This window comes from Podarcis erhardii, assembly GCF_964252035.2.
Source record: "Podarcis erhardii genome assembly, chromosome: 4".
In the NCBI taxonomy this organism is placed as follows: Eukaryota; Metazoa; Chordata; class Lepidosauria; order Squamata; family Lacertidae; genus Podarcis; species Podarcis erhardii.
This window is the reverse complement of record NC_138508.1, coordinates 35,185,020-35,208,767: the sequence shown is the minus strand read 5'-3', so window position 1 is coordinate 35,208,767 and position 23,748 is coordinate 35,185,020. Positions and strand designations below refer to the sequence as shown.

Below are 23,748 nucleotides of genomic sequence, written 5' to 3'. Positions count from 1 at the left end.
AGAAAGCAACAAAACTACTTGTTATCTGGACACTATGTTTCTCTTAGCTCTTCCTAAGATTGCATTTCTTAGCTGCTATATCACAGTGCTGACTCATGCTCACTAGGACACATGGAACCTTTTCATGTTTACTGCTGCCAAGTCAGGTCTTCCCCAGACTACACTTGTTCCTTTGGGGCTTTTTGTGCCTAAATGCAGGACTTAACATTGATTTCTGTTGAATTTTTGTTTTCGGCATGGGTCTGGCCTGTCAATATCGTTTTGAGTTGTGATTCTGTCTTCTGCGGCGTTTAACTATCCCTCCAGCCCTGTGATGTGTTATCTGCAATGTGTGGAAAGTGAGTGTGTGTGATTTATGTCACATCTGTTTTGAAGAGGGCTTATATGTTCCTGCAAAAAGTAGCATGGTGTAAAGGGAATAGGGGACAAATGGCTCATTAATCCTAAACTTAGTCATTGATCTGGCAGCTGCATAAAGCAAGGTTAACCTCTCTTCTGTTCTCCATTGTCATCATATCTACCTGGTAGGTATTGTTCTATTGTTCGAAACCAATTTTCCATTTGTTTCATATTTGTTTCTTGCTTTTAATATATGTCTGGAAAAGTTGCTGTTCATTATAGAAGGGATAGGCAGTTGGACATTTATCTGGGGGACTTAATAAACCATTTAAAAGGACAGTTGGTGATGATGGAAGAGAGCAAAACAAAACCCAGCCAACAGGATGGGAAAGAAAACCACACAAAGTTTTAGAAAGCTTTCTTGGCATGCAAGGGTGTATACACAAGTTTTGCTTGTAATTTAATAGCAGTTGAAGAACTAGCTGAGGAATAGACCGAAATAATGCTAATGTAACTGTTAGATCCACCCGCAAGCACAGCTAAAGCATATCCTATCACACAGTCTCTTTTTAGTAAATGGCCTTGGAGATTTCTAATGCAGAAAGACTGGAAATCTAAATCTAAATAATTGTATGACCTTTCGTTACTTTTGATTACTTCTTTTGTAATTGTAGGTTTTTAAATTGTTTTTAATGTTTTAAATTCTTGGGACCCTAGGATGAAGGGCAGGTAATACACAAAAATAATTAATAGTAATAATGGTATTAGTGGCTAGCTGCTTTCTGTTCATCAGCATCAACATCAGCATCATCAAATTACTAGTTTTATTAGAGCATGGGATGAATATGCCAACTTCTTTCCATGCCTTTTCTCAAGACCAAACCATGGGCAACCATTAACAGAAAACAACTATTATCCTCACTGTCAGAATCTTGCTCCTGTTTCCTATCTTATAAGCAGCAGTGTGGTTGTAGCCATTCTGTGGTGTGCCCACAATGCTCCTGCCTCCACCCATGTTGTTTGTCATGCGTCTGATGAAGTGGGCTTTTGCTCATGAAAGCTCATACCACAATATATTTGTTAGTCATTAGGGGGCCACAGAATTCTGTTTCTTGCTGCAACAGGTTATTACAGCTACCTGTCTGCTGTTTGTGAGGTGATTTCAGCAGTTTGGCTAGGGTTACAGATGTGTATTAACACTGCAGAACATTTATTTTAAAAAGTTATTAAATGTTGTAAAATGCATTTTTAATAACCAAAATGTGTTTTACAGTGGTACCTCGGGTTACATACACTTCAGGTTACATACGCTTCAGGTTACAGACTCCGCTAACCCAGAAATAGTACCTCGGGTTAAGAACTTTGCTTCAGGATGAGAACAGAAATCGTGCTCTGGCGGCGCAGTGGCAGCAGGAGGCCCCATTAGCTAAAGTGGTGCTTCAGGTGAAGAACAGTTTCAGGTTAAGAACGGACCTCCGGAACGAATTAAGTACATAACCACAGGTACCACTGTATTAAAGACATTTAATTATACACTATCATAATGTAGTCAGATTTTTGTTTACTGACATTGTAGACACACTATACCTTTAATGCACATTCAAAGCACCTTTCTCTCCTAAAAGAATTCTGGGCACTGTAGTTTGTTAAAAGCTGCTGGGCATTGTAACTCTGTGAGAAGCAAACTACTGTGGCCGATGTTCTTTAAGGGAACGAACATGTTTTGAATATGCTTTAAAGGAGTGGTGTGTACATGGACCTTTAGTACTCGGCACCCTTCCCCTCACCCAAATTCAACTTGAAAGAAGCATTATCTTGTAGCCAATAGACTCGGTTGTGGGGTGTGTTTGGTTACGGTGTTTGTGTGGCACTGACACCAGTTTCTTTAGTTTGCCATTGTGCCTACAGGCCCCCAAAGGCTGGCCACCTCTGGCCAAGAAGAATTTTAAATTAATATTGGGGTTTTAAATGAAGCCACAGTATTTGCAGTTAGTCACTTTCCTGTGGTTTGCAGCTGAGGCAAACAACTTGATTCATTGGTCAAGCTACTTATGAAACAGTTATACATGGGCGGGAAGGGGATGTGGTAGATTTTTTTGAAAACTGACAAGGATGACTGGATTATGTTCTCCCTGATAGGATGAAGACCGTTGCATCACGTTAGTTTCTTTGTTCAGAAATGGGTGCAGAGAGATGTTGAGATGTGCACCCAAAATCTGTGGTCCAGATATGATGGTACAGTCGCTTCGCTTGATGATGCCTGATGAATGTTTCAGGAAATTTGCCCCTGTGTGTGTGAAGCTGAGCTCTTTGGAGAATTCCAGCTTCAGCCACTTGGCGAAAAACACTGGAAAACTGTACCAGCTCCAGAAACACAAACCAGATCAGTTAATTCCTATCCTGGTGCCTTAACCGCAAGTCTATACTTGTTCCTTAAAAATAAGTGGAAAGGCTAGGCATGGGCAAAATGCAAAGTGCCAAAGAAATGCAGATATCTGAGTCAGCCAAGAAAAAGGCCAGATGCCTGTAGGTAAGCCAGACACATTGGCAAAGAGTGTTAAGTTGTTCTTAGCTCTACCTGTTCCTTTTTGTAGCCAGTCTCCTGGCAAATTATATCCATACAAACAGTGCTTTTTTCATGGGGGATGCAGAGGTATGCATACTTCTAAACATTTTGTGAATCTACGTACTTTTGTCCATTTACTGTAAAGTGGTACCTCAGGTTACGTACAGTACTTAATTCGTTCCGGAGGTTTGTTCTTAACCTGAAACTGTTCTTAACCTGAAGCACCACTTTAGCTAATGGGGCCTCCTGCTGCCACCGCGCCGCCGGAGCACGATTTCTGTTCTTATCCTGAAGCAAAGTTCTTAACCTGAAGCACTATTTCTGGGTTAGCGGAGTCTGTAACCTGAAACATATGTAACCTGAAGCGTATGTAACCCGAGGTACCACTGTATTTATTTTTTCCCAATTTGAACTATAAAATGGTGACTTTCTTGAGTCAAAATGAGAGTACCCCTAAACATTTTTTAAAAAAGAAGCACTGCATACAGATACAGTGGTACCTCAGGTTAAGTACATAATTCGTTCCAGAGGTCCGTTCTTAACCTGAAACTGTTCTTAACCTGAAGCACCACTTTAGCTAATGGGGCCTCCTGCTGCCGCCGCACCGCCAAAGCCCGATTTCTGTTCTTATCCTGAAGCAAAGTTCTTAACCTGAAGCACTATTTCTGGGTTAGCGGAGTGTGTAAACTGAAGCGTATGTTTCCACCACAAGGAAATGGTCGGCAGGAATGGCCTAAATCCTGGGACATGTTTTGCAATCTTTTTCATCCCTTGAAAAAATGTGGATGGTTGGCTCCTGCCCTGACCCCCCCCCCATTCACCTTGAGGACACTGGCCTTCAGTCTGAATTGTTCCTTACCTTCAGTCCGAATTGGCATGTGACATGGACACATAGCCAAATCTGATTAGCTGCAGAACTATGATCTCATTATGTTTTATTACGTACTCCTGCTTTGGCAAGGATCACTCTGGGAAAGGAGCAGCTGGCGGTGGGGAGGAGTTGGGGGCTCTGGAGCAACAGCAGAGGGGGAAGCGGTTTTTGCAAACAACAGCAGCAATAAGAATAGCAACCTGCAAAGTTCCCCCACCTAACCTGGAAAATGTATGTTGGCCAGTGTGTGGCAGAGCCTTAGTACAGTACTGAGCTCTTTCTTTCGAGGAGACGTGGGTTTAAATCCCTGTTCAGGTCAGTCACAGGCTTATTGTGAGAATAAAATGGAAGGGCGGAGAACTGGGTGGAGTGCCCTCAGCTTCTTTGAAGAAGAATGGAATTAAAGATGTAGTAACTAAATAGCCCATGCACCCTCAACTTGGGAAGCGCTCTTGTGTAATTTCTGGAAAAGTTATGAAGTTAATACTTTGGAAAGTTGCTTGTATGTTTACTAGCCAGTTGGACACATCTTAAAGATGTCATCATCAAATTTTGCATGATGATTCCTGGGATCAAGGAATAGGTTTCCGTCTGTGTTTGGCTACCACTGGACTCCATTTTGAATCATGATGGTGGACTGAAACTTTAAGAATTGCACTGATTTTGCTGTTGTTTTGTAGAATTCCAAGCCATGACGGCTATGAAGCTGCTAGTATGCTATACTCCTAGAACGAGATGAGGTGATATCCATGCATTTCTATCTGGATTTTTGCAGTGCATAATCGCTCTGCAGGCATTCTGTTTGAATTACAGAGGCAAGTGAAAATGCACGGGGAGAATCTACTGGTGCTGCTTTTCCTAGCCGTTGCATAATTGGTGTTACACACATAGGGTTTCCAACACAGGGATGGTAAGCTTGGTTAACCAGGGTTCTCTTTTCCACTTTGGAAGCTCTATGTGTTGGGTATGGCATCCCATTTCAGAACAATGCAGATTGCTTGCTGGCCATTACTGAGTTGGCAGGACTTCCCTTGCCCATTCCTACTTACTCCTACGTGCATTCAGACTGCACTGCTCAAAAGGGCTATATTCTAATGCTAATCTGTTTTGACATGGCTCCTTGAATCTGAGCATCTTAAGATCCTCAAATTCCACAATAAATTCTGCAAGCAGTAAATCTAAGATTTTTATTAGAATATTTATGCATATTACAGCCTACTTAATCCTTCTGCTTCTGCATGCAGCATGTTCCATTGCCTTGTGATGGATTGAAAAAGAAAGCTTCATATGGATTGGAATGGCACTCTTGGGGCCAAACAAAGGGGAAACAATGAAGCTGATTGGCGGTAGAATCAGGGCAGGCATTCTAGCTATGTTCCAATTGAATTCCATTTCACACATTATTAACTTCTGGAATTCAACACCGCAAGATGTGGCAATGGGCACTGGCTTAGATGGCTTTTCAAGGGAAGGTTGCCATTGATAAGACCTATTAGCTACGGAGCCACCTGGCTTGGAGGCAATATGCCTCTGACTTTCAATCACAGTGAAGGGGAAGGGCTGTTGCCTTCATGGCCTACCTGTGGCCTTCATGGAAGCATCCGACTGGGAAACAGGATGTTAAACTAGATGAACCATTGGTAATTCAGCAGGGCTATTGTGCTCTTAAAGTACTGATGCCTGAGATGGGTGCCAGGAGCAGGTCAGTAATATCTCACACAGTGTCAATGAAGCTAATTCTTTTTATTCAAAGGAACAAATAGCTCAGGAGGCCAGGCCTAGTGAGCATAGCAACTCTTCCCAGTAGATCTTGCCCCAATGAAGCAGTTGTGAGGACTGAAGGTCCTCTCCTCCCCATAGTTACCTAAGCCTCCTCCCCCACCAGGTCCTTCCCCAGCAACCTGAGACTCCTTCACATTCTCTCTCTTTGCTGCACCTTCTAATGGGAGACTGGGTGCAGGGAGAGAACTGGTAACTGCAGGAGGGAGAGACCCCTGGCTTCATTAGCCTCTTGGCCTCTCTCATCTTCAGCCTCTGCTTCTGCCTCTGCTTCTGGACTGCTCTCTGCCACAGCCTTTTCCTGCTCACTAAACCCTGTTGCCTCTTCAGCTTCCGACACCACCTTCTCCCACCCTGTTCCCTCCTCTCCCTCTGCCACTCATTGTGGTCCCACCACCAATCCCCTGGCTCTGAGCCTTCTTCCCTTGAGGGTTCCCTAGCTGGTGCCTCTTACCACTCCTTTGCATCCAACCAGTCCATAACAACTGATGTGCCCCTTTCAAACTCCAGTTTCTAATTAGGGGTGGATGAATATGCTAGTTTGGGTTCTCTCGCTTTATCCTTTTTCCAATCTTAAATTCACAATTTGCAGCTTTTTAAATGAAAGGAAAAAAAATCTCATGAAAAATTGCCAGCATTTTAGCACAAATTTCTCCTAGTCAGCACATTTTTCTATGCCATTTCTCCTACATTTTTTTTACAAAGCAATCCCCATATAGAATGCCTTTTTGTATGTTATTTCCACTAATATATGCATTTTAATGCACAGTTTAATATAGGCACTTTTTGTACATATTGCTTGTAGGAGAACAGCATTGCAAAATTTGGAGAAGTGCCAATTTCGAAGGGCAGCTGTGTTTCAGTTTGCATGTTGCCTTGGAAAGTGCTAATTTTGTAAGTTTGCCTTTACAATTGCTCCTCTATCGCTAGTTCTAATTCTTGTTCTGACCAACATGCAGATGATGGGTTGGTCTCAAGTTTTTGCCTGGGCTCCCTTTTGAAATAGTTTTCTGTCCATGGTGTTCAAAGTGTTATTTTCTATACTAGCCTCTTTTTTATTATTTATTTTTATTTATATACTGCCCTATATCCACAGGTTTCAGGGTGGTTCACAGAAAAAAATCAGAATATAAAACCACAAAATACATAATCAAAATAAAAACAACAACCCAATAACCCTCCCCCCAAGACATTTTAAAAGGGCATAGGATGTCAATCAAATCAACCAAAGGTCTGGTTAAAAAGGAACATTTTTGCCTGGTGCCTAAAGCTGCATAATGAAGGAGCCAGGCGAACTTCCCTGAAGAGAGCATTCCACAGACAGGGAGCCACTGCAGAAAAGGCCTGTTCTTGTGTTGCCACCCTCTAGATCTTTTGTGGAGGAGACACATCTTGCAAAGACACAAAGTAGGGCCTCAGAAGATGATCTGGACAGATTGTGCTACTACTGAGGCTGTTCTGGGAGTCCATCCAGTGGATTATGCCTGCAAGATGGAGAGTCTTATGTATTCAGTGGTCTGTGTTTGCCTGAGCTTGAGTCTGGACTAAGGATTCTGAGCCCCTGTGTTCTGATTTGATACATGATATCCAATCACAGATCATTTCAGGATTGGGGCCTCTGCCATTAGCCCTTAAACTCTGAGTCATGATTTGCAGCTTTGAAGTTTAGACAGCCAATCACATTGCGAGTGGGAGTGGCCCAGGCCTTCAGAAATGTATATTAGCAGTTGCTTTGCCCCTGTTGTCTAGTTCTGTTAGTTTAATAAAGGCTTTTGCCATTATCACTGTGTCTTGCCTTGTGGGAACTCTCTCATTTCTCTTCTCAGCATCCAGACTTGATGTGCCATGATGACCTAGTTGCTGTTCATTTTACTGGTGCATAAATCATTTAAATTGCGATGTAATCACAGCTGAGTAATTCGTGTGTTTACAAATCAGCAATGCTAACAGGGGAGCTCACTGGCTAATTGGTGGACGGAGACTGAGCCGAGACTTTGTACAAGCCCACTGTTCAGCTGTGCCTTGTCTCATCGCAGCTTTGGACAGCTAAACTTGTTCCGTGATATTGTGATGAATAATAAAATCAAATAAGAAAGGCAGGTGCCTGCGCCAGGACAATTTTGCATGGTATCTAGAAACTGGAGGGAGTTTGTACACGTCCTTGTCACATATTTACAAAACATGGGAAGCATTAACATGAAGGCGATGGAGCTGCTTTAATGAGCAACAAGCATTAAGGGGAAGGGCTGTAATGCAGTGAGACAACAAGTGCTTTGTATGTGGAAGGTTCCCAGATTCATTCCCCAGCAACTCCGGGTAGGCATGAGAAAGTTTTCTGTCTGAATTGCTGGAAAGCTGGCTACCAGTTAGTATTGATAATACTGACCAGCTGGACCCTTGGTCTAACCCAGGCAGTTCCCTGTATTCCTATGTCCCTGGGTCACTGTCACTGCCTTTCATTTTAAAACTCCTGGAAAAAAGAGGCAGCTGAAGGAATTTCACTCTAGACCAGAAGCTTTTAAACACTGGTGTTAGTTTTAGTATTTATATCCCACCTTTCTTTCAAGTTGTGTTTCAAGGATAATTTATTATTCTTATTATCTTTATATCCTGCCTTTTTCTTTGATGGGACTCAAAGTGGCTTACAAATTAAAACAAGAATTCTAGAAAACGTAGGAAAAATAATTTGAAAACAACCAAACATCAGTAGAATTAACTGTCTGTCTGTCTGTGTCTCTAATTTGTTTACAATATACAAATACAATAAACCTTTTAAAAACAACATTATAAAATACAAAGCAATAAAAGCAAACTGTTCAAAAGCAATCATCAAAATGCACCAGAACACATTTAGAACGAGCAGTTAAAATGCACTGCACCCTGATAGCAGCTCAGTGATCAGCACTGCCTCTGCCTTCGTCGCCAAAGGCCTGCCTGAACAGGATGCTCTTAGCCTTTTAGGAGAAGAATAAAGAAGGAGGAGATATTCTGCCTTGGGAACACTTCCCACATCAACTTGTGTGCCCAGGAAACCCAATATGTCTGCCATGCAGTGGCAGAAGCAGTGGGGCGAGCAAAGCCTCTTGCACTCCTACCACTGACCCACTTCTTGTATGACCCACCTCCTGGGTAGACCAGCCCCATAGGCAGTGCAGGGGGCTACAGCATAGCTGTCAACTTTCAGATTTGAAAATAAGGGATCAGCAGCCTCCAAAATAAGGGATCAGCAGCCTCACCTTGCTCACTGGAAGGACAGATCGTGAAGCTGAGGCTCCAATATTTTGCCCACCTCATGAGAAGAGAAGACTCTCTGGAGAAGACCCTGATGTTGGGGAAGATGGAGGGCACAAGGAGAAGGCGACGACAGAGGACGAGATGGTTGGACAGTATTCTCAAAGCTACAAACATGAGTCTGACCAAACTACGGGAGGCAGTGGAAGACAGGAGTGCTCTGGTCCATGGGGTCATGAAGAGTCGGACGCGACTAAACGACTAAACAACAACAGCAAGCCTCACCTGTCCCAGGGACAGTCTACGGGATATCTACCAATCCGGGATAGCAGTGGGAAGCAGCAGGAAACGGCACTGGAATAAGGGAATTTCCTGCAAAAAAAAGGGAAGGTTGACAGCTATGGGCTACAGGGAGAAAAAGGAACAAGGGAATGTTGCTTTTGCCACCTACCCACCCACATCTTGCACTTCAGCTTGCAAAAGCGCCGGAACTTGTGAACTTCTGTGAAGAACTGCTTTTGCAAAGGGAAGGGCTACTTTGGATCAAACCACAGCATTATTTTGCTTCTTTCCCTCGTTAGATTTGACTTGTCCGTTTGAGGTATATAAGCAAATGATAAACACCAGCAGCCCAGATTTGAAAACGTAATGTTGGATCTTTCTTAATCCAGACAAATGTATTTGCTTCCCGTTGCTTCTTGACAAGTAAAATCTCCACCCGCCCCTCCCTGCTTCTTCCCGATCCACCCAGCCACAGGGCAATTACATAGGCTCATGTCTTTGTCCAAGCCTCTTGTAGAAAATTCATTCTTTCATAACAAGAAGTAGTTAAGCTTTGAACTTTCCATTTTTTTGGAAAAGCAAGAATGGAAAAAATGTTTTCATGGGAGAAGAGTGTGCATTTTGGATCTGTCAACTGCTTTTCGCTTATTGCGGGCGGGGGAAGGGGACCCAACTAGAGTATTAGCTGCAATCCAGTCTGGTGTCTGATAAGCCGCACACACTAACTTTGGATTAAGCAGATGAAATACTACTACTTTCATTCTTCTCCAACACTCATTCATATTGTAGAATAGTTTCTCAGAGTTTTGGTTCATTATAACAAGCACATAACTGCTGCAGAAATGCAACAGGTAAACAACAACAACAATGTTTACACCCTACCCATATGACTGGGTTTCCCCAGCCATTCCGGACAGCTTACAGTGCCTAAATAGGCATATCTGTTTTATGTACTTGGAATGATTTTATACTGGCTTGTCCATTTTGACTTCCCCCAAAGAATACTGGAACTAGTTTGAGGAAGCTGCTGGGAACTCTGTTAAGGATTGTTAATCTCCTCATAGACTTCTAAGTCCCCAGAATAGAGGGAATACTTATTCACCAGTTTGCCTCTGTGGTATAGATATGACAAATGAAAGAATCTGGCATCCTTTGACAGAAGTTGCAGGATATAGAAAGAAAGAAAGGTGTCCAGGGAATATTGAACGGTGGAGATTTGAGGGGTTTGTACATAAATTTTATGAAATAAATAACATTTAAAATGTCAATGTAATAGTCACAACCACCACAAAGCAAGTATTCATAACCCAAAAGAGCACATTCTGTTTTCCTGTGCTGCCTTCATATTAATTTTATTACTGCATTGCAGGGGGCTGAACTAGATGACTCTTAGGGTCCCATCCAACTCCACAATTCTAATACCAAGACTTTACCCAAGGATCCTGCCACCAACATATCCCAAATATCTGAATAATGTTCGGCTAAAAGGGAATGTTGGCAGTAGGATAAAAACTTTCCTATACCCAGGATTCACATTTGTCTGAACATTATCCAGATTGAATAATCATTGGGACTGTGCTCTTATATGACCAATACATTAGAGCAGGAATGAGGAACTTCAGGCTCAAGGCCCAACCATGGCCCTTCAGTTCTCTATCTGGCTCTTAGGACTTTCCCCAGGCCACACTCCACATTGGCCTTGCTCCACACCTTTCTGCTCAAGTGATCTTGACCAACTGGTATGTGTATTCAGTGGTCTGTGGTACCTCAGGTTAAGAACTTAATTCATTCAGGAGGTATGTTCTTAACCCGAAACTGTTCTTAACCTGAGGTACCACTTTAGCTAATGGGGACTCGCGCCACCGCCGCTTGATTTCTGTTCTCCTCCTGAAGCAAAGTTCTTAACCTGAGGTACTATTTCTGAGTTAGCGGAGTCTGTAACCTGAAGTGTCTGTAACCTGAGGTACCACTATATATAATAATAATAATAATAATAATAATAATAATAATAATAATAATTTATTATTTATACCCCGCCCATCTGGCTGGGTTTCCCCAGCCACTCTGGGTGGCTTCCAACTAAATATTAAAAACAATACAGCATCAGACATTAAAAACTTCCCTAAACAGGGCCACCTTCAGTTGTCTTTTAGAAGTAAAATAGTTGCTTATTGCCTTGACATCTGCTGGGAGGGCGTTCCACAGGGCAGGCGCCACTACCGAGAAAGCCCTCTGCCTGGTTCCCTGTAACCTCACCTCTTGCAGCGAGGGAACCGCCAGAAGGCCCTCGGTGCTGGACCTCAGTGTCCGGGCTGGATGATGGGGGTGGAGACACTCCTTCAGGTATACAGGACCAAAGCCGTTTAGGGCTTTAAAGGTCAGCACCAACACCTGGAATTGTGCTCGCACACCCATTGTTCCACACACTTATGGCTCTGGCCCCACTCACTTCTGGCATGTGGCCCCAAGAATGTTTCCTACAAAGGAATGTGGCCCTCAGGAGCCCCCACCAAAGCATTAGAGTTTCTTAGTGCACAGAGGCATTTTTGCTGGCTTCTTCAGAATTGCAGAACTTCCTGTCCCAGGAGATCTGTTAAAGAACAGTAGATGGCCATTTTTTTTTAAGAGTTTCACAGACTCATAGATAAATGATGATAGAATCAGAATCATAGAGTTGGAAGAGACCCAAAGGCTCATCTAGTCCAACCCCCTGCAATGCAGGAATCCCATCTAAAGCATCCATGACAGGTGGCCATCCAATCTATGCTTAAAAACTTCCAATGAAGGAGAGTCTACCACCTCTCAAGGGAGTCAGCTCTATAGTCAAACAGCTCTTACTGTCAGAAAATTATTCTTGTTGTTAGTCGGAATATCCTTTCTTGAAACTTGAAGCCACTGGTTCAAGTCCTACCCTCTACAGCAGGGGGAAAAACAAGCTTTCTCCATCTTACTTGTGACAGCCTTTTAGATACTTGAAGATGGCTATCATACCTCCTCTCACTCCTCTTTTCCAGGCTAAACATACCCAGCTCCTTCAACCATTCCTCATAAAGCTTAGTTTCCTGACCCTTGATCATCTTGGTTGCCCGCCTCTGCACACATTCCAGCTTGTTAATATCCTTCTTAAATTATCTTGATTAATAGCTTAGATGTATCTAGTCTGTAATAGCTGAGCTTTCAGTTCTGCATTTCTGACTCCCCTTGAAGCATACAAACACATACATACAATATGGATGCACATGCATGTAGTGATCAAACTGCAGCCTTGATGTGATTTCAGCTACATCCACAAACAGATCTTTTCATGGTCGCGTGTGGCATTTTAGCACTGCGTTGGAGAACATGGGCACATCAGTAAAAATAAAGAATGTTGATGCAATTGTACGTCATTCACATCAGAACTGCATTTTGCAGTCTTTGATTGATGGTGGACACCTGCATTTGCAGCCAGACTGGTGGTGGTGGTGAGATGTCAACAAGTGGTAGGAACTGAGAGCTGATGAAAACTCTGCATGCTCGAGTTCCAGCTTGAATTCCTTATTAAAAGCACAACCCACAAGGCGTGGAACGCAGGGCAGAGCAAACCCTCTGAGCAGTCACAGAATGGAATGGGGAAGCTGGCTCATCCTGAATCACTTGCCAGTTGAAGACTTGGCATAATCTCTGAGATGGCCTGAAAAACGGTTTTTAAGCAAACATGACTCGTAGGCTTCCCCCTCCTTTTTTATTCTCTTCCAGGGCTTAATAAAATTTCCTTAATTCTCAAACTTTTTCCTGTCTGCTTTACATACCATTCTTTCAACCATGAGGAGATGAATTGGTCCAAAGTCAGCTCTTGGCTGTTCTGTACTTTCCATTCAGAATGTGTCTTGTTACATTCTGTGTTCCTATCTGAATGTTACATTGGAGGGTTTTCTTTCTTCCTGAGCTCAAATGCATGCTATGTTGTGTGGGCAGTAAAAAGAAGAAAAAAGGGGGGGGGAGCACACTGTTCATCTTGACTTTCTCAAACTAGGTTGAATCAAAGGTTTTAAGAGTAATTGAAAACATATTTTTACAACCGTAAAGAGACGGTTAGGCGTGGAAGCCATAGAAATATATTCAGACCCACATTCTTTTCTCAACGTTTATTTCTTAATAAAGTGTAATCTTGCACCTAAGGAACCCTAAAAAAAAAGTTCATTGTGCTGGATCAGCTGGAGAGCAAAGCCTTGAATGGCACATAATGAAGATTGGTGCAAATTAGATGAAGGGTTCCAATACAGTACGCTAAGCCTTTAATCAAGTGGGACTGGAAATGTTTAGAACCTTCTGACACACATTAGATGCCTTGTATGCCTCCACACAGGTGGTATCAATCTAAAAAAAGCCCAAAAAACCAGGACTTCCAGTTTTAGGAGCAAGCAAAAAAAATAAACACACATGCATGTATTTAGGTGCTTATACGGAATATGGCCAAAGCTCATTTTTTCCATTAGTCAAGGGGACACTCAAAACAGCTGGATTTTTCAAAACATGAATTAATTGCTATTTTCATTCAGTTAGACTGAAATGGAGCTGGTGAAGGGGTCAGTAACAATTCTGGAAGGGGTGTGCCCTGCAGTTGCACTGCAACCCTGTGGGTACCAACTGTATCCTTCAAGGAAGCAACTTCAGTGAAGAGAGTGAGGGAGCTGATGGCTGGGTGCACCTGTGCTTGTCTGTAGGCATAATGGCCCTGAGGAGGGGAAATTCAAGTGTGCCCATGTAACATGCAGTAAGAACTCATGCAGATGAGCCAGTGGGGATGTAAAGGATGTGCGGAGCAGGGTAAGAACAGGGCAACTTCTAAAATAGCATCCCAGCAGCCACACAGCATGTTCTGGGAGAATGTGGTTTCCCCATGGCAGCGGCACTTCATTGAAGAGACTGTCTGGACTAGGGATGGCTGAGTCACACTATTTTCTGTGCATGTCAATTTCAGACATATTATTGGCATGCCTCCTCTGTTCCTTTTCTGTGATTTTTTTTAATTGAACAAAAATGTGTATTTTAATGCATATTTTATCACAAAATGTACATTAATGGCATAATTCATCTCCACTTATTTTATTCTAAAATAGGCAAAACAGACATTTTAAATGCATGTTTGTTTGTTTTTAGCCAAGGCCTGTATCACAAAATTGGGAGAAATGCAAAATCTGATTGACTGCCATGTTTTGATCAGCCCATTTTTTCTAGGATCTGTAAACCAGGTCAGTTCATGTTGCAATTCACAAATCAAATTCCTTGAGTATCCCTACTCTGTGGGCTCCCCGCTTTCATTATAAATCCAGGGGGTTAGGGATAGCACACACGTTAAATAAGGTAATCTATTATACCTGAAAAGAGTTGGGAGGAAGAACTTTGTAGGGAGAGTAACAGGACTGAAATGTGTTGGATGGTTTTCTAAAACTAAAACCCATCTTCCATGGCACTATTGTATGCCTTCTTTCCATTAGTTGCTGCAGATCTCTTCTGTGGCATCACATACAGGTCAACATTTAAAATAAACACAGAAACCAGGCTAATGTCAAGGTTTCAAAGCCTGTCAAAGCCCACACCCCAACAGGGGTCTGACTGCCAACCCACAGAGCCCGGGCCAGCTACAGGCTTTGATAGGGGCTTTGGTGTATAGCCTTAATAGGCTCACTTCTTGTTGCAGTGCTTGTGTTCTTCCAGCCAGTGGTACTGGGTGATCACCATTTACATTTCCCCCAATGCCCTTGAGTGACACTGTGTTAACAACACTAAGGAATTTAAATGGTGGCCACTTGGTCACCCAACACTGAACACCATGAGAAATTTAGAGGGAGGGAGCTGCCTAGTGACTCCACATGGCGATGTCGGGTTTGGCCAGAGCCCTTTGGCTTTCCTCTTCCTCCTTGCTCTTGCTGCCATTGCTGAATATAAGCGGCAAACCATGCCTACCTATAATAAAAACATAAACGAGAACAACCCAGTAATCTCCCCCTCCTCAACATGTTTTAAAGGAACATTGGATGTCAATCAGCCAAAGGCCTGGTTAAAGAGGAACATTTTTGTCTGGCACCCAAATGTGTATAATGAAGGCACCAGCTGAACCTTCCTAGGGAGAGCATTCCACAAATGGGGAGCCACTGTATTCTCGTGTTGCTACTCTCCAGACCTCTCATGGAGGAGGCACATGAAGAAAGGCCTTAGAAGATGATCTCAGAGTCCGGGTAGGTTCATATGGAGAGAGGTGGACATTGAGGTATTGTGGTCCTGAGCGCTTGACATCGTATGGCTGCAAAGGAACAATTACAATCTCAAAATGAGTCCACAATTGTTCCTGGCTGTACACTGACTGTGAGTGGCTCTCTGTGGTTTCAGATGAGGTTTTCCCCTTGGTCCTACCTAGAGATGCTAAGAACTGAAGCTGGGACCATTTTCATGCAAAGCGTGCAGTCCACAGCAGTAGCCACCAGTGTGGTGATATGTGTTTTTATATTGAGCTACTGCAACTATGTGGTGGCTGATGGGAAGGCAGGCCTAGTCAACTTGGCACAGGTGCTACATGAAGTACCATTGGGCCTCTGCGTAGCAGTACATATTCTGGGTGAACCAGGCCTGACTTCCCAACCCCATATTGTTACATGCCTGGCTCTTTCTCTTTCGGCCACTGGTCTGAATACTGCAGCCTGCAGCTTGGGAGCCTTTGTATATTGTGCAGGGAGGTAGTTTCTATCCTGAAAATAAGAAGTTGATTCAAAGCCAGGCTCACGCTTTCCTCAGTCACTTTAACTCCGCACAAGGTTCACAGAAATTTAATCCAGGAGGAATATACAATCTGAAGACGGGATGTTTCTTTTCAAAAGAAACAGAGTGTATCCACAGAGCCGGCGCTTGTGCTGCGACTCTGCTGGCTAGTCCTCCGGCATTATAGAACATTATAATTAACACCAGGTGACTTGGAGGAGTTTGATGAACAGCAAGACATTGGGAGGGGGGCTCCTGCACAGCCACCTGTAAATCATCAGAACCTTTCCCTTAATGAAGGCTGTGATAGAGAAATTCTATCTCTTTTCATTCTCATCAGTGGTGCTGGAAAGGGGGGGTGTGTGTGTGTGTGTGTTGGTTAAAAAAAAATGAGGTGCTGGTACTCATATCTTTATAAAAGTGCCATAGGTGCCAGAACATATTAGCTGTCATGTGTGTGCGCAGGGGGGAGAAATGAGGATTCTCCATATGAACCATCACAGAAAAGCCACATATGTATATGAAAATGAGATATCAGCACACCAGAAGAGTTTCCTGTCTCCAGTTACTCAGAGTTACAAACAGGCAGTTCGGACATCATGAGATGGCCTTGGAAATTTCTAAAAGATTGATTTTGTTTTCTGGGACTTGAGAATAAATACACAACCCTCTTGTTTTCCTTTGAAACCATAGGGACTGGAAACAAAAACAAGCCACATGAAAAGAATGGAGCTAATATGCTGAGGATTCAGGGGAGAGTTTTTAGGAAGGTTCTTGAGAATCTGTGTGAGTTCATTCTCCTCATTCTTACTCCAAAGAGCTCCGGGTACCATGCCCCCCTTTCCCCCGTTTTATTCTTACAACAACCTGTGAAGTAGATTAGACTGAGAGGGACAGCGACTGCTCCACGGTCCTCCGAGGAGCTTCATGGCTGGTTAGGTATTTGAATCTGGATCTTCCTTATCCTTATTCAACTCAGTCACACTTTCCCCTGCCTCTTCTCTGCCCTGAAAAGTGATGTAATGGCTTTGCTCATATCCAGCTCTTAATATAATCAACTTACAGAGCTATTGAGACATGACATTTTCAAACTGTCTTGTTCCTACTTTTAAGGATGAGAGCAGAAGTCCTGCAGACTAAACTATCAAATTATTGTGATGAGACAGTCTAATTTCTTGAATAAGACATAGTAGAAATAAGTAATGACAACAACAATTTGCTATTATTAATTGAAGCTTTCCAAAGAACTTGGGTTTCTTTATACTTCTATTGAAAACTATATGCCAAGTAGGCTTTGCTTTTTGGATATAAGAAAATTACTGTCACTATTCCATTTCTCATGACAAATGATCTTTATAACAGAGACCGAGAGGGCTGTGTTTATTTTATTATATTCTATTTATATCCCATCTTTCTTCCTTCATGGAATCCAAGATGGCATGTGTGTAGTTCCCAGGAACAGGAACATGGGAAGCTGCCTTATATTAGGCCAGAACATTGATCCATCTAACTCAGTATTGTCTACACTGACTGGCAGTGGTACTCCATGGTTTCAGGCAGCCCTACCAGGAGGTGCTAGAGATTGGATCCTAGGACCTTCTGCATTCAAAACAGATGTCCTACTACTCAGTTACAACCTTTCTTACTTTGCAATAACATATTGATAATGTGTGGTCTGAGAGAACTCCTATTAAAATTGTTGGAGATTTAGTCAGAAGCATCTTTCTTTAAAACACATGTTTTTACAATGCCCTACACTTACTAAGTTTTGGGAGAAAGTGGTGGATTACATAAATAAGACTGTGCAGAAAAATATTAAGTTTTCATAGGAAAATATTCTTTTGAGCTACATATGTGGAATGTGATACCTGGACAACGTAAATGGGTATGTCATGCCCCTTTTGCGACCAAAATACTGATACTGATGCACTGGAAAGATGAATGTACAGGTCCATTTAATCAGTGGATTAAAGATATGACTACAGTTGCAAATTATGAATGGACTGCTTATAGATGTAGACTTTGCATGGACAAATATAGTGTTATCTGGAACGCATTCATAAAAAATATAGTAGGTTTCTTATATATGGATAATAATTCTTGTACATTAGATAAATATATAGGGAATTGTAATAGTTAACTTTTATAATGATACACCTTTTTTAAATTATGTTCAATTAAAGTGTTCCTTAATTTTAAAAATAATAATAACATGTTAGTCCTTCCAACTTTAGATTGGAGAACTGTGTGTGCTAGGACTGAAATGAAAGATCAATAAAAGATTTTTGTGGTGATAGTGGGGAAGTGAAATTGGACCGCTGAACATGTTCTGGAGGCAGCGACTTCAGGGAACATGGTTAGTCTTAGCAGTGGTGGGCTTCCTTAAGACTGTGGCAGCAGCAAACCTTTCAGATTTTTACCTCTCAGAATGGCCCCAAACAGCATTGTTCCAGGAGAAATGGTAGGTGGGCTGCACAGCCTACCACAGATACCCCACCCCCAATTTCTCCACCCCACAAAAAAATAAATACCCCCTCATTAATGTATGGGCTGCAGAATTTGGGCCATTTGTAGTATGCGTGCGCACACACACTCCCAACCCTTGTGTCCCCTTGCTAGTTTGTTAGTTTGTCAAACCAAAGTTTCCTGTGAGGTTCAGACCAGGAAACTGTGATTAGAGTGATCCACTCAAATACAGGTTGCGTACCAGAATAAACCTGTAGTTTGTAATCCTGGTTCAGAGGGTTTACTCAAACGGCAATTTGTCGATTTGGACAATACTGAAAAGCTGTGCTTTGACAAGCTAGGATGCGTTCTTTTAAACCAGGTTCACAAGGAGAGGAAGGAGTATGCATGCACAGGATTTGTTTGGTTTTCCAAACCATAGCTTGGAGGATTAGAGAACACAATGTCAGAATGGAGCTACTAAACTTTACCAAATAGATCAGTCTCATTTCTTTCTGTCAACAAATCCATTTGTGAGTTTAATTTTTCTTCATCTTTTCAGGGTTTACTTCTCATGCATTTACCTTCCTTTTTTTAAATAAGAAATCACAAATAAAAATGTTATGCCTATACAATAAGGCCGAGAAGTCCGAAAAGGGTTCTAATCTTACTATAATTAGTTTTTATTGAAAAGGCCTGCTTCTTTTTGTAGCTGAAAGCTTCCAGCTCCTGCTTTCAAATCCACCCTTGGTATAGAATATCAAATTTTTGGTCTCATTGTTCATGTTCTTGGTTTGGCATGGAAGCATACAGTGAGGGGATTTGGAGATGTCCCTGGAACAAAGTTACCTTCCCCCTTTTCAGCCAGAACCAAAGATCCAGCTCTACTGCTTTCAGAGTCTCAAAATTCCTACAGTTGACCTTTTCACTGAGTAGACAGGCCAGAACTTCCTGTGCCTCCTTTCCTCCCAGACAGGTGATTGATTTCCCTCTGATAGTGCTCCTCGGAGTCACCCTTGAGTGCAGTGCTTCAACCATTGTGCTTCAACAGTGCTGAATGGGAGTCACCGAGGCCATGGACTTCTTTCCTAAAATGAGATTGTAACTCAAGACACCTTTCATGTCACAGCTTACCAAACCACTGAGTCATTGCATCAGCAGAAAATATGCAGACTCCCATTCTTTTTGGAACTGCCCACAGATCATTTCGGCAATCTCACTACTCAGAGGTTTATAACACAGCATGTGCACACATATAAATAATTTCCCTACTTTCCCTCTTCCTTCCATCTTCAAAGAGCAAGCACTGCATGACCAGATGTTTTTTTTTAAAGACATCCAGAACCTCCACACTTGACCCTCATTTGTCTAGTTAAAAAGAGATAGTTGCTCTGAAAAAATAAGGATGATGTGTTCTTGAAATCGGGCTTTAAAACAGACAGTGAGACTCTAGTTATAAATTTCCACTCCACAGTTGAAATTTAAGTTAGCTTGCCATTGCCGTGTGATGTACCTAGCTTAGTTGTGTTACTCAACCTGTCACACAGCTTATAGCAACACTGTGCATATTTAGTCAGAAGTCTGCTCTATGGAGTTCAATGGGACTTACTGCTAAATTAGTGTGTACGACAGTGGTTTCCTGCAGGTTTGGAGAACCCCAGTGTGCCACTATGAAATCTACATTTGAAAATTCAGCAGCTATATTGGATGCCTCCAACACACTATGCTCTATGGAACCAGAAGTCTTCAAGCAAAACTGACCTGTACCCACTTCTCAGTGGGGACTCAATTCATGCCAGAGCCAATATGAGCAACTTTGGCAAACTTCTGGAGAACTTTCAGCTAAGTAATCTAGGAGGCTCTCCCAACTATTTCTGGAATAAACGGCAGATGAAGTTTCCATCCATCCCTAGAATTGAAATATATATCTAGCACACACACACACACACACACACACACACACACACACAACACACAGTGGTACCTCGTGTTAAGTACTTAAGTCGTTATGGAGGTCCGTTCTTAACCTGAAACTGTTCTTAACCTAAAGCACCAATTTAGCTAATGGGGCCTCCGGCTGCCGCCGCGCCGCCAGAGCACGATTTCTGTTCTCATCCTGAAGCAAAGTTCTTAACCCAAGGTATTATTTCTGGAGTCTGTAACCTGAAGCGTATGTAACCCAAGGTATCACTATACACACACACACACACACACACACACACACACACACCCATTATTTTATTTAAGACATGATAACACCATCATACTGGTCAAAATCTCTAAAGAGGTTCATTTTATTCAACCAAAAATAAACACAAGGCATGTTAAGGCTCATTATCCTGATCTGAAGGGTTTTGGGTTTTGTTGTGGTCAGACTAATCCATTTTACTTTCAATATATGATTCTATTCTCTTTCTTTCTTTCAAGTGTAAAGCATAGCTGTCCACCTTCCCTTTTTTTGCGGGAAATTCCTCCAGGACCAGCTCCCTTATGAGGACTCCTAGGGCCGAAGAGTGGGGCAAGGCAGGTGGAAGGAGGCCTTGCCTGATGGATTCTCTCCCCTCACCAATGGTTTTCCCATCCCGTTCCTGCTCTCTTCCCTCCCAGTTCCTTGGCAGCACACAGCAGCGGAAGCCCTCCCCACCCACATAGCAGGACCCTTAGAAAAAGGTCATAATAAAGCGTTCTCAGAGAAATCTGCTTTCAGACATAGTTTTGACAAATTCCTGTTTTTATCTTGGAAATCTTGTCTACGAGGAGCTGCTAGTAGGGTCAGATTGTTCATGGCCTGTTCAGTTCTAAGGATGGAAAAGGCACATTAGATCATCCTGCCTCCCTGCCAGAACGGCACTGTTCCTCGCAGTACGTTTTCAAGTGCTTATTTTTATGGGTCCCCAGGGAGAGGAGAGATTCTCTCACTTCCTTTGGAAGACTGTTCCACAGCCTAACCCAGCCAGGGACTTTCCCTGGTATTTGATCTTGTGTATCGCTGCTGCTCCCCCTCTAGTGGTGTCCATTATGGAACGACACTCCCTTTCAACCAGTCATCTCACACTCAACCTTAGGGATCAAGGTGGAAATTCAATCCAGTTTGAATTTAAACTGCCCTAATACGCACTTCAGGCATGTGGGTGTAGCTGTGGGTTAAACCACAGAGCCTAGGACTTGCCGATCAGAAGGTCGGTGGTTTGAATCCCCGTGACGGGGTGAGCTCCCATTGCTTGGTCCCTGCTCCTGCCAACCTAGCAGTTCGAAAGCACGTCAAAGTGCAAGTAGATAAATAGGTACTGCTCCGGCGGGAAGGTAAACGGCGTTTCCGTGTGCTGCTCTGGTTTGCCAAAACCAGCTTAGTCATGCTGGCCACATGACCCGGAAGCTGTACGCCGGCTCCCTCGGCCAATAAAGCGAGATGAGCGCTGCAACCCCAGATTTGGCCCCGACTGGACCTAATGGTCAGGGCTCCCTTTACCTTTACCTAATATGCACTTTACAAAACAAGAGCAATCCTTTGAAACTCTCATGTCTACAAATTTTCACAATATACATATACTAGGGTAAATTGGCTATTAAAATATACGTACAGTGGTACCTCAGGTTAAGAACTTAATTCGTTCTGGAGGTCCGTTCTTAACCTGAAACTGTTCTTAACCTGAGGTACCACTTTAGCTAATGGGGCCTCCCGCTGCCGCTGCACGATTTCTGTTCTCATCCTGAAGCAAAGTTCTTAACCCGAGGTACTATTTCTGGATTAGTGGAGTCTGTAACCTGAAGCGTCTGTAACCTGAGGTACCACTGTATTAGGGAGAATACGTTATTTTAGTGGAAACTGCTCTGCAAAAATCATGAAGACTTTCTGCACGTGCTGTGGAGGGAAATGAGGGGCAGATGGGGCTCGTCAACTCGGGGTGGTTGACGAAAACTCTGAGGAAAACTCTGGTCCTGAACTTCTGCTGCCTGGCAGCTATACTCATTCATGAGAAAGGTTTGGGGAGTAAACCCTCATGAAAAATCTGTACCCGCTGCCTTGCCTGACATCATTGGGAGAAGAAAAGGCTAATGAGTAAACCCTACACAAATCTGGAGTGGAGTCCCTAGGACGGTTGGGTGGCATCTTGTACTCCTCATTCCAGCAACTCCTGCTGCCAAGCTGGTGCCAAATGTATTGCTTTGCTTTCCTTTGGGCCACATCAGCGAAGCCAAGATAAGGGCCAGTCTGCCTATGGACCATTCCATCATGGATGTGATGTGCTGAAATCAGCATTTTAACCAGTGCTGGGAAAGGTATGAGCTGATGAGCTGGTTCTGGGAAATACACGCTTGAGCAGTTGGAACACAGCATTAGTTAAATGATAGCCAGGAGGAAATGTTTTGTGCGGCAACAGCTGCTCTTGGCAAGGTTGTGGAATGCACAGAAAGATTGGGTTGGTTTGTCTAATGCGAGCCTCCTCACCCTTAAGGTGCACTGCATCCCCTAGAATATGCTGCCATGTGGTTCCTGGTGTTAGTATTGACTGAGATACATGTGTTGGAAGCAATCAGGCCATCACATGTTCCTTTCCCACTAATTAGAATGAGGGACCATTCTGCAATCTGATTATGGTAAAGCCCTCTCAAAAATCAACATTATCAGTGCCTTTTTATGGCAGAATGTGCCAGAACACAGTTCTGGTATCTTTTGTGGTCAAATCTACTCACCTTCTCTGGTGGGTGCATCTATCTCCTCGATCGAAACCCTCTTCTCAGGGTAAGAGCAAATGGTTTGCATGCAAAAAGTCCCATGTTAATTCCCTGGGCATTTCCCCATACAGAGGGCCAAGAATCCTGTGTATGTCCCCTGTCTAGAATCCTGGACTGCTGCTGTCTGTCAGTGTAGACAAAACTGATGCAGATGGACCAAGATTACTCAATATAAGGCAGCTTCTTATGTTCGTAGATGTCCCCGCTGCCGTGCACTTTGGCAAACCGCTCAATCTCAGCCCCCCATCTTCAGTGTGAAGATTAGAATGCAACCTTATGGGTTTGTTGTAAGGCTTGCAGGAGATACTGTATGAGATGCTGGTTTTTGAATGCTAAAAAACGTTATAGAAAGTGTACTGCTTCTCTGGATGTGATAGGGTGTTGTTTCTTATTAGGAATGTGTACAGTAACACGTCTCCATTGTCTGAATTCCAAGGGAAGCCTTGCAACGAATTTGTCCCTCAAGCACTTTGGGCCCAGGACGCAGGAAACCTGGCAATTGCAGAAAGATGTTGGCAAGTGGATTTTGCAACCTACCGTTTGTGTAAAAATCCAGTTTATTAAAAACAATAAACACACAGCCCAGTGTTATGCCAATTTAATTATACAATTTTAGAGATTTAGTGCTCTCACCGATTTTTTTTTTTAATGGTTTGAGCATTATGAGTAAGATCCAGACAGATTCTGTTTCTAGTCTGGACTTGATGATAAAAATGACGTAATAAAAGGAATTCAAATGAATCACCGCTTGGAGAAAGAG

General features: G+C 42.9%; 1 protein-coding gene across 7 annotated transcripts in view; it reads left to right on the top strand.

The window, feature by feature from the left end:
• COL8A1 (collagen type VIII alpha 1 chain) overlaps positions 1-23,748 on the top strand; it is a 94,139-nt gene that overhangs the window by 16,788 nt on the left and 53,603 nt on the right. Inside the window, exons 1-3 of one of the 7 annotated variants that reach the window (XM_081859700.1) lie at positions 5,288-5,478; positions 6,361-6,449; positions 16,500-16,592. The exons of 3 other annotated variants lie outside the window; for them this stretch is intronic. The gene's annotated coding sequence lies outside the window, so the exon portion shown is untranslated. Of the gene's footprint in view, positions 1-5,287; positions 5,479-6,360; positions 6,450-16,499; positions 16,593-23,748 lie in introns of those variants that run through there. 3 more of the 7 variants (XM_081859698.1, XM_081859699.1, XM_081859697.1) reach the window with 3 other exon arrangements.